General features: G+C 36.2%; 1 pseudogene; it reads left to right on the top strand.

Moving 5' to 3' along the window:
* Positions 1-17,423: 17,423 nt before the first annotated feature.
* Positions 17,424-17,672, top strand: LOC116480266 (dynein light chain 1, cytoplasmic-like; annotated as a pseudogene).
* The last annotated feature ends 823 nt before the right edge of the window (positions 17,673-18,495 follow it).

Below are 18,495 nucleotides of genomic sequence, written 5' to 3' on the forward strand. Positions count from 1 at the left end.
TGAGTGCTGTGCTTATTACTTGGGTGATGAAACAATCTGTACGCCAAACTCCCATGACACACAATTTACCTATTAAAAAAACCTGTATATGTATCCCTGAAAATAAAAGTTAAAAAAACACATGGATTATATTTTATCCAATGCTTTTATCTTTTCTATATTTCCAGAAATAAATGTTGTTGCTTTGCATTTTTAAAGTAAATGCTGCAGTGTTTCATATTTGAGCCTTATCTTCTCATTTGTCATGTTAGATTCTCAAATATTAAAAAAATTCTGAATGTTACTAAGATGAATTATTCCTTGTGATTGTCTTATGTTTACAAACCCATTTATATTTAACTTGCTGCAATCTGTGCATTTGGGGATGCTAATGTGCTCAATAAATATATTCTGTGGTCTCATATCATTGTAGTCTTTTTTGTTTGACCATTTGCTTTTTGAAGCTTCTGGACATCACAGCCATGATAATAGCATTACTATATGAACATTGGTAAATTTGATGGGTAGAAATTTTCAAGGTATCTCAAAAGCATCTCCAAATCTATGGAAAAGTAAGGAAAGTCATATGAAGTCATTTTTCCTTATTATCTAGAGTCTTTATTAGGCCTCAGAGAAGTTTGAATTATGTCAGGTTACTGGTCTTTTAATGAAACGACACCTCTTTATTGAGAGATTATGTCTGGCTTTGTGGGACTGGTAGTCGTTTGTGCCTGTTCCCTAAGTGTCAGCTGCTGTTTGTTACCCCTGGGGGGTGTGACTTCCTCTAGAAATCTCCTGTTTTTAATTTGCTATTTCTAACCACCTGTGGATTGATTAGAACCAGGTAATCACAATTAGAATTAGTGTTCAAAATCTGAAAACATGTTTGAGTGAAGAACCATGGGGCAATTCAATGAGAAACTTAATGAAGATTTAGTGTATGTGTCTTCTAAAGTCCATTCTAATTGCTCTGAAGAACATTAAAAAAAATTGGGTTTTTTTTTTCAGACGCTTAAGATAGAATCATGTGACCTCCATATAAGTGAAGTATTACCTTCTCTGATGGAAAGAAAATGGGTTGATTGACCAGCAAGAATGTGGCTAATTGGGAATCCCATTTCTCATTGTAAATTAAAAAGTTATTATTTTGCATTGCAATTTTCTTTTTCCTGACACTGGTAAGAATGAGTCAATTTACCAGGTGTATCAAAGGTGAGTAGAAATGAAAGATGAATATCAGGGTGAATCTGCAAAACTGAGGTCAAAATCCTGAATTACAAGACTATATAATCAGGCTGAAATTACCTCTTGTCTTTTTTATTACATTACTATATATGACATTTGTTTTAGATTAAAAAACAATATGAGAAGGGGAGAAAAAAGAAACCTCAAAACAATCAAAGTGGGTACTTTTGCCGAATATGTATGCAGAACCTGCATCAATCACTCAAAGATGGACAATATAATCTTGGCATCATTCATCCTATTTTATTATTTGACAGGTAGTTTTAAAATTTTCCTTAGATTTTATAATAGTTTTGCTGAGAGGCAGGTATGCAAAGACTGCAAGCCCGGATGCTAAAAATATAAACTAAGTCTTCAATGTTTGCAGCATTAAGATGTTTACAATTCCTGAAATTCTTTCATCAACACCTGTTTATTATTTGAGGCCCAAGTTTCACATTTTAGTTTAAATCCAGCTGAGTTTCATGCTTCAAATTCAGTTCAGGTTTAACTAATTTTTAAAAAGCAACTGTTTAATGCTGTGCTTCTCAATCTTGGCTGCACATTAGATTCACCTAATGAGCTTTAAAACTTCCTAATACCCAGGCCATACCAATTAAATCAGAGTACGAGGATGTGACCTAGGCAAAAGTTCTTGCTAAATCTCCCCAGGTGATCTTAGTGTTCAAAGAACCACTGCTTAGTAATAAAGGCCAATCAGATTAAACTCATCAAAGAGTCGGACAGGTGCCATTATAAACCCATGTCTCCTACCCGAGCTGGGCCGTTCAAGCTTCTGCATGACTTTTAATTTATTCTTAGCTCCCTCTCACATATATCATGGAGTATCATTCAAAGACTTTACATTGTATTACTTCACTCTTAGCAGAATATCTTACCGTCTCAAAATAAAACCACAACAAACCAAAACCAAACAAAGGTAGCCATCCACTGTGCAATCCCCCAATTCCCCCTACTTTCCCTCCTCACTTAGCTACAGCTTCCTGAATCACTACTTCCTGCTCAATTGCAGAGCCAATGCCCTTGATTCATCCCCTTTTCTCCCCAGTCGTCTGCTCTTCTGTCTCCACTCCTGCTCCCCTGCAGCTTCTCCTTTCCTTGGCCCAGCCTTCCTCTCAAGCTGCCACCCCAATTCTCTTCATCTCCTCCAGGCTATTTGAATGCCTAACCTATAGTCACCAGTTCAACTTCCTCAATGCTGTTTCTATTCTGGCTTCCACTCTCACATGCTACCAAAAAAAGCCTCTCAAGGCCCCACCAATGACTTCCACTGGCCAGTTTCAATAATCCACTCCCTCCTTGCCCTATCTCTCTTTGCAGATATGCCCGATCTTTTCAGTGCTCTCTCATCTCAGCTGCCCCAATCACACTTCTTAATTCACTTCTTTCTCTTTCTCTGCCTACACTTTAAGTACTTTTGTCCTATAGGGTTCTACCCTTAGCTAGCTTCTAGACTCTGCATGTTCTTCTTGGGTGCTTCTGGCCAATCTCATGGCTTCAGCTAATTCTCACACGATATTGGTTGGTAACCCCAACATCTCTCCTAGAAACATTGGGCTTTTACGTTCATCCATAGACACTGCAAAAATCCCCCAAATCTCTGTGCCTGTAACTGCCTAGAACATTCCCTCAGAAACCACTCCCAACACACAAAACCAAATCCTAAAGGAATAAACAAATCAAAACAAAACAAAAAATAACAGCACAATAAAAAATTCCTTCTGTTTGTGCCACAATTTCTCCAGTCACCCAATCTCTAAGCTGCTGTCTTTCCAGTCACACATGAGACCTTGCAACACTTTAATAATCTATTGAATCCATCTCTTTGTCTGAATTTCACTGCCCGAGTGAAGGAACTCATTTTCCTCCATACAAATTATCATAATTTCCTTTCACAGGGCCACCAGAGAGACTGTTTAAAAAACACAAATTTTACTGTATTATGTTTCTACTTACAGCTCTTCAGCAGCTGCCCATTGCTTCCTGCACGCATTACACTTTCTCATAGTGTGCTGACCCTTCCTTCCATGAGTGTCCGCACATCCTTTGCAGGGTCCTTACTATACACAGCCCTCACGCCTCTCAGCTTGTGCTCCAGTCTCACCCAGTGCTGCACTGCACTGACTCCTAGGAAACCTTTTCAGATGTTGCCTGTTATCTCGACATTCCCTCCCCTCAGAGAATCCTACTTATCCTTTAAGATTCAGATGAAGAATTATTTCTTCTGTGAACTTGTTCTCTGAATGCCATTCTCCTCTTTCACCTCTATTATGGAGTTAGTCACTTCCTAAGTCAGGCTCACACAGAGAGGATAATATAATTGATCACATTGTTTTAAAATTTTTAGAATTTTATTTAAATTTCACCTGTGAAAATAAGCATGTTCTCATATGGACTGAAATGCTATAAATAATGAGAAAATTCATTTTATTATCCCCAATTTCAATCTCTTTCCCAGAGGTCAACATAGTTATCATTTGAATGTGTAAGCTTGTAGACCCTTTATTACAATTTGAATGTACACATAAAAATATTGAATTAGGGCTGGGCACGGCAGCTCACACCTATAATCCCAGCACTTTGGAAGGCTGAGGAGGGCAGATCACAGAAGGTCAGGAATTTGAGACCTGCCTGGCCAATATAGCAAAACCCTGTCTCTACTAAAAATACAAAAATTAGCCGGGCTTGGTGGTGGGCGCCTGTAGTCCCAGCTCCTCGGGAAGCTGAGGCAGGAGAATGGCTTGAACTCGGGAGGCGGAAGTTGCAGTGAGCAGAGATCGTGCCATCACACTCCAGCCTGGGCAACAAGAGCAAGACTCTGTTTCAGAGAAAAAAAATTAGTTTTTGAAGCTTTATTGAAATATAATTGACATAAACACTACATATTCAAAATATATAATTTGATACATTTTGATATATAGTATGTATATAACAGTGAAATCATCCATGTTTCCCTCTATCACTTTGTAATCCCCCTCTCCCATCCTTTCCCGACCTACAATTCCCAGATAACCACGGTCGTTTTCTGTCATGATGTTCACATGTCCTAACATTTTATATGAATGGAATCATACAATATGTGGTATCTTTTCTTCTGTCTTCTTTTATTCAGCAAAATTATTTTGAGATTCATCTATGTTCTTGCATATTTTTTTATTCCTGAGGAGTATGTTATTGTATAGATACATTTGTGTATCCATTAAACATTTCAAAAAACTTGAGTTGTTTTTAGCTTTTGGCTGTTATAAATAAAGCTGCTGTGATATTTGTGTGCAAATCTTCATATGGGCACATGCTTTCATTTCTCCATTTTATATTATATGTATATATATATTATGTATCTATATTTATACATGTACATTATATATATGTTATATATAATGTATATGGTGTTACACTGAGTGGGAGTAATGGGGAAAATTCTATCTACTTCCTCTACCTGAAAGTGGAAATTGAGCTCCAAATCAAATTCCTATGTCTCTTTAGTTCCATGAGATTGTCCAGATATCTACTTAGTTACCTGACTCAGCTGCAGTCTTCTGCTTGGTCTCTCAGCCTCTTGCCCCATGCCTAGAATTGGCAAGTGCCTTGTGAGAAAAAGTAGCATGGAGAATCTCATTTCACCTCTCTAAGATTCCCTTTCCTCTCTGATCTTGGCCTCCCACCTGTGTGTTGCCTTCACCACTTTTCTCTTTCAAACAGGTGTGGTTTTTAGCTTGTTTGCTTTATATCAAGCTTTTCCAAGTGTTTGTAGCAGAAGCATTAGTCTGCTTCAAGCTACCCAATGGAGTAAAAACTCGAAGTTTAAGATGAAGAAACATTACAGACATGTCATAGTTTTCTATTATTAAATAAGAATATTTGCTAATCTGGTTATTTTTATTCACTCATTTTACAAATATTTGTTCAATGTGAATTGTGTGTAAGTTATCTGCCAGACACCAGCAATGCAGCATTGACTCAAATAGAAAATGCTGCCATTATGAAACTTCAAGTCTAGTAGGAGACCTAGATGTTAAACAAATAATGCCATGCATAAATATAGAATTATAAACTGTTATAAATGCTAAGCATAATGGTGATTACAATAATAATAGCTAACCTTGATAAATTTTTTTCCATATGCAGTTCTCTGCTTAAATGTTATTTAACTCATAGATATCTCATACAATGGGAAAGTAAGCTTATTAAAGAAACTTAATGCTATGGCTATTTGAATTCCCAGTTTAAGCTTGAGATTATAAATTAATAGTGCTACTAAGTCTGTCAGGTTGGTGGATTTTCTCCTTCAGAGCTGACCTGGGTATAAGTGTATAGAAGGCGGATCAATGGGTTAGAAAGTGAAAAGAGGAGGTGGATAATGGATATTGAGAAATTGGAGATGTTAATAGGCTGGGTAATGCATTGATATTAGAAAGAAAACGGTAGCAGTGGGGGTACTCGAGCAAGTAAGTTGGAATGGAAGAAAATTGTGATCAGAAAAATGGAGCATGGAAGTGATAATGAATGTAAACAGTTTCTGCTGATGAGAAAGTAAAGGTTATGACTGCTTGAGCGGGTAGCTAAGGTAAAGGAGAAGTTCCTAGGAATGAGGAAGTATGGGAACTGAGAGTTTAAGGATGGCTAATTTATGGAATTGTCAAAGTTATTCAGGATGCTTAGCAGGAGCTGCAGTAGAGAAGACTAAGTTTGGAGGAGGGCATTAGAAATCGATTTAAATTTTTGTCAAGGTTCTGTATTGTATCTGTATCTGTAGCGCTCGCTATTGTTACTAGGATTTGCTTCTGAATTATTTTAAACAATAGGGTTCTGTGCTAAACAAAATCTTTCAAAGCTAGCCTGAAGTGGCCCGACGTTATATGCATCATAACTATGAACATCAATTAGGTAATTGTAGTATAATATAGTGCCTTTGAGACAACTGAATGGATTATGTTTGGTTTCTTCTTTTACTGTCAAAATGTCTCATTTTACCACTCAGTGTACACATTCACCTCTGGCAGTCCTCCTTTTCATCCTTTTTTTTCTTTTTTGCTTTTATTATGAAATGAGAAATCAGATAAATTTATTTAAGAGCATGGAAAGTAGAAGTAAATAGGCTTTGAATAATTACCTGAAATAAACATAAGAATAAGCTGTTTCAGGTATTTATTCAAAGTCTTACTTCCACTTTCCATGCCCTTAAATAAGTTTATCGATTTCCCATTTTTACCTGCTTTTAAAATATATTTTACAGTTTCTGAACACTTGAGTTTATCATTACATGACTTCAAGATAAGCAAGTCATTACTATATCTGTATAGAGACTTTTATTTCATTATTTTTTCTATGTATACTCAAGATGAATAGAAATGCTATTAATATTAATCAACTGAAATTTTAAAGTTTATTTAGATAAGCATAGCCTCATAAAAATTTAAAGGTGAAGAAGGCCTTAGAGCACTTTTATTCCAAGTTAGGTTTAATATGTTACAGTCAAAAATATTTTGAGGGGGTCATCTATAAAGGATATTAAAATGAATATCTTGACCCAGGAATGCTGGATATTAAAAAGTATGATATGAGTCTGTCATTCAATCTGATTATCTTGATTCTGGTTGTCTAGAAATTGAAACTGGAGTTTCCTAATATTAAAAATAAGTACAGTTTTGTAATACATTTATTTGAAACTTATCTTTATAATCTTCAATAAAACTATCTTGAAACATCACTGAAATGAATAACTAAGGGATATTATTCCTTCAATTCACACATGAGTATATTCAACATTTAAAGTATAGCTATGAAAATACAAGTGGATCATTAAGCATTTAATATTGATGAAAGCAATGTGGCTCCTAAACTTAGAAATCATAGCCAAACTGTGTTAAAAACCAGACTATTTTACATTTGAAGTTAGATAATAGTTTTAACATCATAGCAATATTTAGGATGAGCCACTAAACTTCAGAGGAAGAAAGGACTCTAGCAAAGATCCAATTACAGATTTTCCAAGCTTTAAAATCACTTAATTTTTCTCTGAAGAAATTGAACCCTAGAAGGTTTAAGTAAATTTCTCAATGTTAAACAGGGAGCATTGATATTCATTCATTTTTCCTCACATGTTTATTATTTATCTAGTGTATGCCAGAATGTAGGGAATTCCTTTGCACCATAAAATTTTAAAAAGATCTCCAAGAAGTTCATCATTTGATGGCAAAATGAGGACTGGAATTCAAGACTTCTGATACCTATTCTTGGCTGCTTTCTGAGAAAACTTTACACCTCATTTGTTTCAACATCTAGGAAGACCTTGGTTCTATTCCAAGTACTCTAAACAAATTGTTTTAAGATCTTTTAGCCTCATTTTCCTCATTTTTCCCCTTTCAACCTCTTTATTAAGTTGGGTGCATAAAAGACATTTCTCTACTATAAACACCTCTATGCAAATAAACTAGAAAATCTAGAAGAAATAGATAAATTCCTAGACACATACACCCTCCAAAGACTAAACCAGGAAGAAGTCGAATCCCTGAATAGACCAATAACAAGTTCCGAGAGTGAGGCAATAATTAATAGTCTACCAACCAGAAAAAGCCCAGGACCAGACGGATTCACAGCCGAGTTCTATCAGAGGTACAAAGAGGAACTGGTACCATTCCTTCTGAAACTATTCCAAACAACAGAAAAAGAGGAAATCCTCCCTAACTCATTTTATAAGGCCAGCACCATCCTGATACCAAAACCTGGTAGAGACACAGCAAAAAAAAAAAGAACATTTCAGGCCAATATCCCTGATGAACATCGATGTGAATATCCTCAACAAAATACTGGCAAACTGAATCCAGCAGCACATCAAAAAGCTTATCCACCATGATCAAGTCAGCTTCATCCCTGGGATGCAAGGGCTGGTTCAATATACACAAATCAATAAACGTAATCTATCCCATAAACAGAACCAATGACAAAAACCACATGATTATCTCAATAGATGCAGAAAAGGCCTTCGATAAAATTCAACAGCCTTCATGCTAAAAACTTTCAATAAACTAGGTATTAATGAAACATATCTCAAAATAATAGCAGCTATTTTTGACAAATACATAGGCAATATCACACTGAATGGGCAAAACTGGAAGCATTCCCTTTGAAAAACTGGCACAAGACAAGGATGCCCTCTCTCACCACTCCTATTTGACATAGCATTGGAAGTTCTGGCCAGGGCTATCAGGCAAGAGAAAGAAATAAAGGTTATTCAAATAGGAAGAGAGGAAGTCAAATTATCTCTGTTTGCAGATGATGTGATTGTACATTTAGAATGACATGATCGTATATTTTAAAAACCCCATGGTCTCAGCCCAAAATCTCCTTAAGATGATAAGCAACTTCAGCAAAGTCTTAGGATGCAAAATCAATGTGCAAAAATCACAAGCATTCCTATATACCAGTAACAGACAAACAGAGAGCCAAATCATGAGTAAACTCCCATTCACAATTGCTACAAAGAGAACAAAATACCTAGGAATCCAACTTACAAGGGATGTGAAGCACCTCTTTAAGGAGAACTACAAACCACTACTCAAGAAAACAAAAGAGGACACAAACAAATGGAAAAACATTCCATGCTCATGGATAGGAAGAATCAATATTGTGAAAATGGCCATACTGCCCAAAGTAGTTTATAGATTCAATGCTAACCCCGTCAAGCTACCATTGACTTTCTTTACAGAATTAGAAAAAACTACTTTAAATTTCATATGGAACCAATAAAGAGCCTGTACAGCCAAGACAATCCTAAGCAAAAAGAACAAAGCTGGAGGCATCACGCTACCTGACATCAAACTATACTACAAGGCTACAGAGACCAAAACAGCATGATACTGGTACCAAAAGAGATATATAGACCAATGGAACAGAACAGAGGCCTCAGAAATAACACCACACACCTACAACAATCTGATCTTTGACAAACCTGATGAGAACAAGCAGCAGGGAAAGGATTGCCTATTTAATAAATGGTTTTGGGAAAACTGGCTAGCCATATGCAGAAAACTGGACCCCTTCTTTACGCTTTATATAAAAATTAACTCAAGATGGATTAAAGACTTAAACACAAGACCTAAAACCATAAAAACCCCAGAAGAAAACCTAGGCAATACGATTCAGGACATAGGCATAGGCAAAGACTTCATGACTAAAACACCAAAAGCAATGGCAACAAAAGTCAAAATTGACAAATGAGATCTAATTAAACTAAAGAACTTCTGCATAGCAAAAGAAACTACCATCAGAGTGAACAGCCAACCTACAGAACGGGAGAAAATTTTTGCAATCTATTCATCTGACAAAGGGCTAATATCCAGAATCTATAAGGAACTTAAACAAATTTACAAGAAAAAAAAAACAAACAACCCCATCAAAAAGTGGGCGAAGGATATGAACAGACACTTATCAGAAGAAGACATTTATGCAGCCAACAAACATATGAAAAAAAGCTCATCATCACTTGTTATTAGAGAAATGCAAATCAAAACCACAGTGAGATACCATCTCATGCCAGTTAGAATGGCAATCATTAAAAAGTCAGGAAACAACAGATGTTGGAGAGGATGTGGAGAAATAGGAATGCTTTTACACTGTTGGTGGGAGTGTAAATTAGTTCAACCATTGTGAAAGACAGTGTGGCGATTCCTCAGGGATCTAGAACCAGAAATACCATTCGACCCAGCAATCCCATTACTGGGTATATACTCAAAGGATGATAAATTATTCTACTATGAAGACACATGCACACGTATGTTTATTGGAGCACTGTTCACAGTAGTAAAGACTTGGAACCAACCCAAATGCCCATCAATGATAGACTGGATAAAGAAAATGTGGCACAAATATACCACGGAATACTATGCAGCCATAAGAAAGGATGAGTTCCTGTCCTTTGCAGGAACATGGATGAAGCTGGAAAACATCATTCTCAGCAGACTAACACAGGAACAGAAAACCAAATGCTGCATGTTCTCACTCATAAGTGGAAATTGAACAATGAGGACATATGGACACAGGGAGTGGAACATCACACACTGGGACCTGCTGGGGGTTGGGGGACTAGAGGAGAGATAGCATTAGGAAAAATACCTAATGTAGATGATGGGTTGATGGGTGCAGCAAACCACCATGGCACATGTATACCTATGTAACAAACCTATGTAACAAACATTCTGCACATGTATCCCAGAACTTAAAGTGTAATTTTTAAAAAAAAGATATTCATTCTCATATCAGCAATTCTTGAATTCTTGTCATGGAGAAAAGTAACAAAAATAAGGCAATAGAAAGATGTGCTTCACATTATAAACTGTTGTGTTGTAAGAATAGGAACTCTGGATCCCTGTATAACAAAAAATTAAGAAGCTAATGAGAATAATCCCTGTATTCAAAATACACTCAATTGCATATGAAAGACAATGCACCCATAATATAGCTCACTTAGTGTCCTTTGTTTATAATGCATGATTCCTTAATCATCCATTTGTGAAATAAGAATGAACTTTAAGAAACATAAAATCTGAATAATATTTATTTTCACAATATCATTGCTAATCTCAAAACAGCAACTTCCTTGACTCAAAATGTTAAATGTTTCAAAAACAAAAGATACATATTTTTTTACCTTCTGAATAGAGTCTGCAAAAAAAGGTGGATTATTTTACTAAACTTGCAAAGAGACTAGGTCTCAGCCTGTACTTAAGAAGCATGAGCAACAAAGATGGCAAACAAATGTCACTAAAAGTAATGCCCATACATACCAAAATATCTAGTTCAACCATGTTCTTTCCACTAACATAGCCAGGCTATTAAACAACTGGCACAATGTAAGCTTATACTTCATGAGACAGAATTACTAAATTAACTACCCATCTATAATAAATTTCAAAATTCCTGATCTCAAAATAATTTTAGTGCACGTATTAAGTACTACAGACTATTTAGAAAGAGAAATAACATATACATCTAGTCTTTGCAATTTAAATTATTTATAATGTATAAACACTGTTCAGACATAAATTTTGAACTAAAAGTATTTTTTCCTAAATTTAATTTAGGTAATTAAGCCTTTCTTAAATGAAGAGAGATAATAGGTATATGATCTCTATAAACTTTTACATTAGTTTATATTCCAAATAAAAATTTGCTTCCCATTATAATATGACAATATAACTGTTTTCTGAGTTAAGATATATGTAAGGCTTAAGGTTTAAACTCTTTGGGAGACAAACAGCATGGTGAAGAAATACCTGTTCATTTGAAAATATGTACCATCTCATAATAGGCCACTGACATTTCAAATTTACATGTAAGAATACATTTATGTCTTAAATTTCTAGGAAAGGTACAGGCTTCATGTTAAACAAAGCAAAAGTTTAAACTCATCAATTTATTGAAAAGCCATTACTCCTATTAGAAACAAATAATGCAAGATGTTGGCAACAAGACATAGCACAAAAATATATTTCATAAATGTATTTCTCCCTTTATATTCTGGCAGGAAATAGAATATCTCTTTGGCTAAGAGAAGCAGAAGTATTTGATGGACTGTGCAAACTGGTCTCTTTGTACAAAAATGAAGCATTTCCTCCCCAAAGCCAAAGATCACAGATCCATTTAGGGACCCCATGCTAGTCATAGAACCAAAGGAACATGTTACTCTTCGCTGATTGCAAGGCAGATGTTCCTGAACATTATTGTGACTGGTAGCTATTTCAGCATTTGTAAGAGCTTTAGCCTAGGTTGAAAGGCTCACTAACCTCCAAAAGTGGCAAAAAGAGCAGCAACAAAGTCAGTCATGGAAAGTTTTTTTTTTTTTAACTATGCCCATATGTGTTCATGTAACCAACATAAAGCAGAAGAGCAGAAATGCAATGCAAGAAGACAAAGGCTACAAATATAAGACAGAACTGTGCAGAAGAAGAGAAACCTCCTATAAAGACATGACTTTTCCAATTTACATCACACACATTTACATCTGGAGGTGACTGAAACGATGCCTGATTCAACCTGAATAGATAACCAAAAAATAGCTGTAATTGTTTTAATCTCAGTAATTTTAGGAGAACAACTTATTCAAATATCAGTTTTGTCCTTAAAATCTCCACAAGTGGCAAAAGCACAGCTGGAAATGATCTATTGGAGAATATCGAAGTCAAGCAGCTCTTTCAGGGTTGAGGCTGATCTGGAAGGTGGGCATCCTCTGAGGGAAAGGGAGGGAAGTTCTGGAGGACAGACACCTATTTTCCTCATTTTTAACCTAAGTATACAAGCATCTTGCTCTCTCTCTCTCTCTCTAGGCTGCTTAACAATATGATAGGTGTGAAAACATCTTGAATTGTGCAAATAGAGTAGTAGGTGAGAAAACAGGTGCAAAGTAATTAAAAGATTTCTCGAAGACCACTCAGCCAAGAAAAGATAGAGGTGTGTGCTTAGCACCCAATTTCCTGACTACTGTTTTGGGAAGCAGTTAGTTCCTTTTCAGTTACTATTGACCATCTTTTGATTCTATCTGGATAACATGAGTGAAATCTTTAAAAACAAATGGCTTCTAAAATTATTAAATAAAATGTTAGTGTTTTAGCCAAGAATCTCCAAGAGGAACAGAACAAAGAGGACATGCATCTATATAGAAAGAGATTTATTTTAAGGAATTGGCTCACCTAATTAGGAGGCTTGGTGAGTCCAAAATCAGATGGGAGAGGTTGGTAGGCATGAGTGTTAGGAAAGAGTTGCAATTCAAATCTAAAGGCAGTCAGCTGTGGAGCCAGGAAAAGCTGATGTTTTAAATGAAGTTCAAAGGTACCCTGCTGGAAAATTCCCTCTGTCTTGGGGGTATCAATCTTTTGTTTGATTCAGGCCTTCAATTATTTGGATCAGCCCTACCTATATTATGGAGGGTAATTTGCTTTACTGAAAGCCCACCAATTTAAATGTAAATCTCATCCAAAAACATCCTTACAGAAATATCCAGAGTAATATTTGATCAAATATCTGAGCAACATCACCCAGCCAAGTTGACACACAAAATTAACCACCACAGTTAATATTAACTAATATATGTATATAACATGGAGTCTAAAATCATGCTTAACTTAGTTTGGAATAAATATCGAAGGGCTCATTTTAACCCCCCATCCCCCAGGCCTTTTTTTTTTAGCCCCGTAGGCCTGTTTTTTATTCTAAAAAATTAAATATTTTGCATAGATGATTTATAATATATCTTATAGACATTATATTCTACAGTTCATCATAAAACTTGAATTAAAAGTAATTAGAATTTAAAAGCGCTATAGTAAAGAAATATTTATACAATTGATTTATTCAACAAATATTCATTTAAAAAATAAATTAATTTAGTGTTCCTTCTCTTAAGGGCCATTTCAAGCATCATTCCACACTATGAATTAAATTGAACACTTAAAATTTCAGTTTTTAAAAGTCAAAATTGTAAAACTTGCAATTCCGTGGCTGATCATTTCTGGTTTATATCTAATTTTTCGCCAAACATATTTTATTTCTTTGATTTACCTAGATTATAAATGCATTCAATTTGTATTTTAATCAATTGATAAATCTACCAATAAACCAGTCAACCAATAAATGTCTACCATGTACAAGCTATTTGACCAAACACAATTTAAAAATCTTGAAACCTGGCTGGGCGCGGTGGCTCACGCTTGTAATCCCAGCACTTTGGGAGGCCGAGGCGGGCGGATCACGAGGTCAGGAGATCCAGACCACGGTGAAACCCCGTCTCTACTAAAAATACAAAAAATTAGCCGGGCGTGGTGGCGGGCGCCTGTAGTCCCAGCTACTCGGAGAGGCTGAGGCAGGAGAATGGCGTGAACCCGGGAGGCGGAGCTTGCAGTGAGCCGAGATTGCGCCACTGCACTCCAGCCTGGGCGACAGAGCGAGACTCTGTCTCAAAAAAAAAAAAAAAATCTTGAAACCTGCCTCTCATATATGTCTCTATCTTGTGTAAAATAGACTTCATACCTCAAAGGGGTACTTCTCATTACCTTAGATCAAACAATCTTACACTAAAAAGAAAGGCCAGAGAAGGCCATCTGCCTTAGGTAAATAACTCTAAGGAAGGTTTAAAAAATTTCCAAAACAGCAAAGCTCTGAACTGCTATGCATAATAAATGCTCATTTGTATGATGCAATATTAATAAAGCACAAACATATTCATGATTAAAATCAGGCCAGATTCCAGAGCAGCTTTGAACAGTGATAAATTAAGTATTTATTTTTCAATTAATCTAATTTTATTCAAAACTGTAATGTTATGAGCACAATGGTAGTGCATGGTAATAGAACAAGAGTAAGGCTAAACAGTTTGTGTCCTGATTCCTTCACTCACTAGCTACATGAATTTATATTTTTACTTTTTCTGGGCCTTAGAGCAAGTTTAACTTTATGGCTATAAATTAGTAATAAAGGTGAACACACTAATGGAAGCAAAATTTCAAAATATCCGTTAGACACACCAAAGATTCTATGCCAAACTCAAGGAACATATTTTGCACTTATACATGAGGATGTATAAAATACATCATATTGTCTTATACATTATGGTGATAGGCACTTATAGCAACATAGGGTTATGGTCAATTTTATTTTTTAGAAAATATGAATTATAATAACAAGTTTGGGTTAAATGTAACTGTAGAGATCTGACTGTATTTGAAATTCAATAGTCTTACAGCCATTAGATTGAAAATTTCACAAATACAAGTGAAAGAGTTACTAAGGAAACCAAATTTGATCTACATAATTTCAATGCTTTTGAATATCCTCTTTTGTAAAGTCACAAAAGTACTTCCTAGCCACTTTGCTCCATGGCTGAAAACATGAAAAGAAAAGAGAGTTCTTATAGGTGATTTATATGTCACATGTATGACAATTTAAATATATATTTTTTCTTTCATTTAAAGTATCTAAAGTTTTTGTTTTAACCCCCAACAGTTCTATCATTTTTCTTCTAGCTGTATAAGCTCCTAAAGGTAAGTTTAGTCATTAATACATCGATGAATTTGTTGTTTGATAGATTCAGTCATTTATTCACTCTTTCCTTAAATATCTGCCAAAGTCACTAAAGGGGTTATTATAAAAATTTCTCAAGATTCTGGATCTTGTCTCTCCTATCTAGCATTTATTTCCATCCCCCCGTTCATCATATCATTTCTTCCCTCTTGTTGGTCATTCTTTAAATTCAGCCTCCACATTACGTCTTGATAATACAACTAAAGCACAGACCTGGCTTGACATTCTTGGTCCTACTATTTGTTTCATCCTCTGCCTGACTTTTTGCTTCTCATAACACTGAACTAACACACACACACACACACACACACACACGCACACACACACACTCAAACAAAACTATTTTCATCCTCCTCACTCTTTGCCTTTGCCAATAGCATTTGTTCTACTTGCAACATCTACTTGTAACACTTTCGCTTTCCTTGACCGCTTTAACCTACCCTACATGCCCCCAAGGAAATTCCTTTTCTCTTGGTTGCCCCAGATTTCTTTGTTCTTTTATTTACTGTATTAGACTCAGAATATTGTTTTTATGTTTGTGTCTATCTTATCTCACTCTATCTTTTCTTCTTCTGCAATCTTATTCAATCCCTCAAAATGCAGCCTTAATTCAATAATTCTATTTCATAGCCAGGGTTCATATTTGTCCTAGGAGCTCCAGGTCTCTGATTTTTCCCTTCATATATGCTCTTCCTTCACTCTCCCCCATCAGAGGAATGACAGCATTCTTTTAATAACAGAAAAAAATGTTTTAGTGATTACTACATACAAGGCACTCTACTGGACTACAGTGATGAATGAGAAAGACATGGTCCCTATGTTTAGGTGAGTTTGCATTCCAGCAGACAGATGGAGAGATATTAAACAACTTATTAATACATCTAACAGCCTTCTTTAATCACAATTATATATAGCACATATTCTTGACATTCTGTCTGTTGTGAGCAAACAGAAAGGTCAGTTTATTCACACACACACATGCGCATGCGTGTGCACGCGTGTGCGCACACACACACACACACAGAGAGAGAGAGAGAGAGAGAGAGAGACATACCCATAGCTAACTCCAATAGCTGATATTCTCAAAGCTTTGCTGTTTGGTGCTGGTGGCATTGATGTCCTGGAGGTCAACTAGCTTTTTCAGTCCAGTGGACAATGGTAGATGGCCCAACACCTCAGAGAAGCTTGGGATAAGGCTTACTCCTCTTATTCTACCATGTTGAGTGGCCTGATGTGTACGTGGGGGGAGAGATGGTGCTGTAATAGGGGACAACTGGTGATTAAGGACATGGTTTAACTGTTTTTCTTAAGGAACGCAAAATCCCCTGCATCTCCAATTTTGGTTTAGGGGAATGGAGGAAAGTTTGAGGATAAAGGCCATCACTTTTTATGAGCCTGCCCATACTCCAGTTGGATAGAGACACATTCGCAAAACTCACTCCAGAAACCCCAGCTGACAAAATGTGTAACTGTCTTCTTTACTACAGATGACTCCAAACTCTGGAATCATGTGAAGTAGAGTATGAGTAAGCAGAAAATGGGCTTTATTCTTTGACTCGCCATATGCTTTCTCAAATCATTTTCTCAATTCTGTCTCTGGCCATACCAAACTGTCTTCAGGTCTTGGAAGGCGTTATTTTCCCCTCTACCATGAAACTTTTGCAGGTGCTGAACCCTCAGCCTCAAATTTCTTTTTCACCCCTTCCCTTCTTAACTCCTTACTTATTCTTCAGTTTATAATGTAAAAAAACCACTTCCTGGAGCAAGTTTTTCTCTCTTTCTTTTATATGTCTTATGGCAACTCAAATGCCATTCCTTGTAGCACTCATCTACATTACAATTGTATTGTCTTTATTTGTGGGATTTACAAAAGGCTGTCTCCTGCACTTACAGCTGACATTTGTAGTTGAGAGCCCCCCGCAATAGAAAGGATACCAGTAGCTAAAGCCAGTTATGTGTACGTGTGTGTGTGTGTGTGTGTGTGTGTGTGTGTATTCATAAGAATAAATTGAGATGCTCCCACTGGGCCTAAGCCATGCTAGCACCTCCCCAGGATACCCAGCATCTCCCCCAGGAGACTTTTGCAGTGGACAACCTCCTGCTCCTTGGTAACCACATGATGAAAAATGCAAAATGTGGACACGTTAGAATAAATGCAACAGGGCTCGGTGGAATGTGCTACTCAGGCACTGGAGACATATGTCATAGAAAAGGACATTGTGGCCCATATCCAGAAGGAATTTGACAGGAAGTACAATCTCATCCGGTATTGCATCATGGGGGGGAACTTAGGCAATTCTGTCACACATGAAGCCAAACACTTCATCTACTTCTACCTGGGCCAGCTGGCTATTTTTCTGTTCAAATCTGGTTAAAAGCATGGCCTGTGCCACACATCCAGTGATCTATCCAAAAACAAGGATTGCAGCCTAAATTCCAAATACCAGAGACTGGAATATCCAGCTGTGCTAAGGGAACACTTCTTTTTTTAAACTTTATTGTGTTTTGTTTGGGGCATTCTCTGTACTAGTTTGTTGTGGTTACAAAACAATTAGCAAAACAGCTTACATATGTATTTATTTTCTATTCTAACCTTCTCTGCCCCATGTTTTTGCTCTCAAAATCCATTCCTTAAAAAATAAATCTGTTGCAGATGTGAAAAAAGAATAAATTAATCTTCCTGTTGGCTTGTAACTGAGTCAAGAATTTCAATAACAAATGCTACATATAATTTTAGGGCTAGAACATGTATATGCTAATCATTGAATATCAGTGCTTGATACGGCATCTGGCATTTGGTAGCTGATAAATATATGGGGAATGAATAAATGAATAAATATTAGCCTTAATGAATTTTGATGTAAAAATTGATATATGGAAGCTTTATTTTTACAAAACATAAATTTATATGCCAAAGCACTGTAGATCAAGTGTGTCATAGCCACAGTGAGCTATTTGTTTTTCCTCAGGAGGAAATGTAACTGCAGTGAAGTTCATCCTTGTAGTGCTGATGAATTATGGTTCAGTGATTAGAGAAGAAATAAAGGTTCAAAGAACAGAATGAAAAATAACAGTCAGACGTTCCAGCATAAACCCTGCTATGTGTGTGTTTGTTGGTTTGTTTGAACATTAAAAAGTGGCTTCAGTGACAGTTTCCATAGTGCCTTTTATTTTCCCTTTATACAGCCCAGATGTTAG

Source organism: Hylobates moloch, unplaced genomic scaffold, assembly GCF_009828535.3.
Source record: "Hylobates moloch isolate HMO894 unplaced genomic scaffold, HMol_V3 SCAFFOLD_13, whole genome shotgun sequence".
Classification (NCBI taxonomy): domain Eukaryota; kingdom Metazoa; phylum Chordata; class Mammalia; order Primates; family Hylobatidae; genus Hylobates; species Hylobates moloch.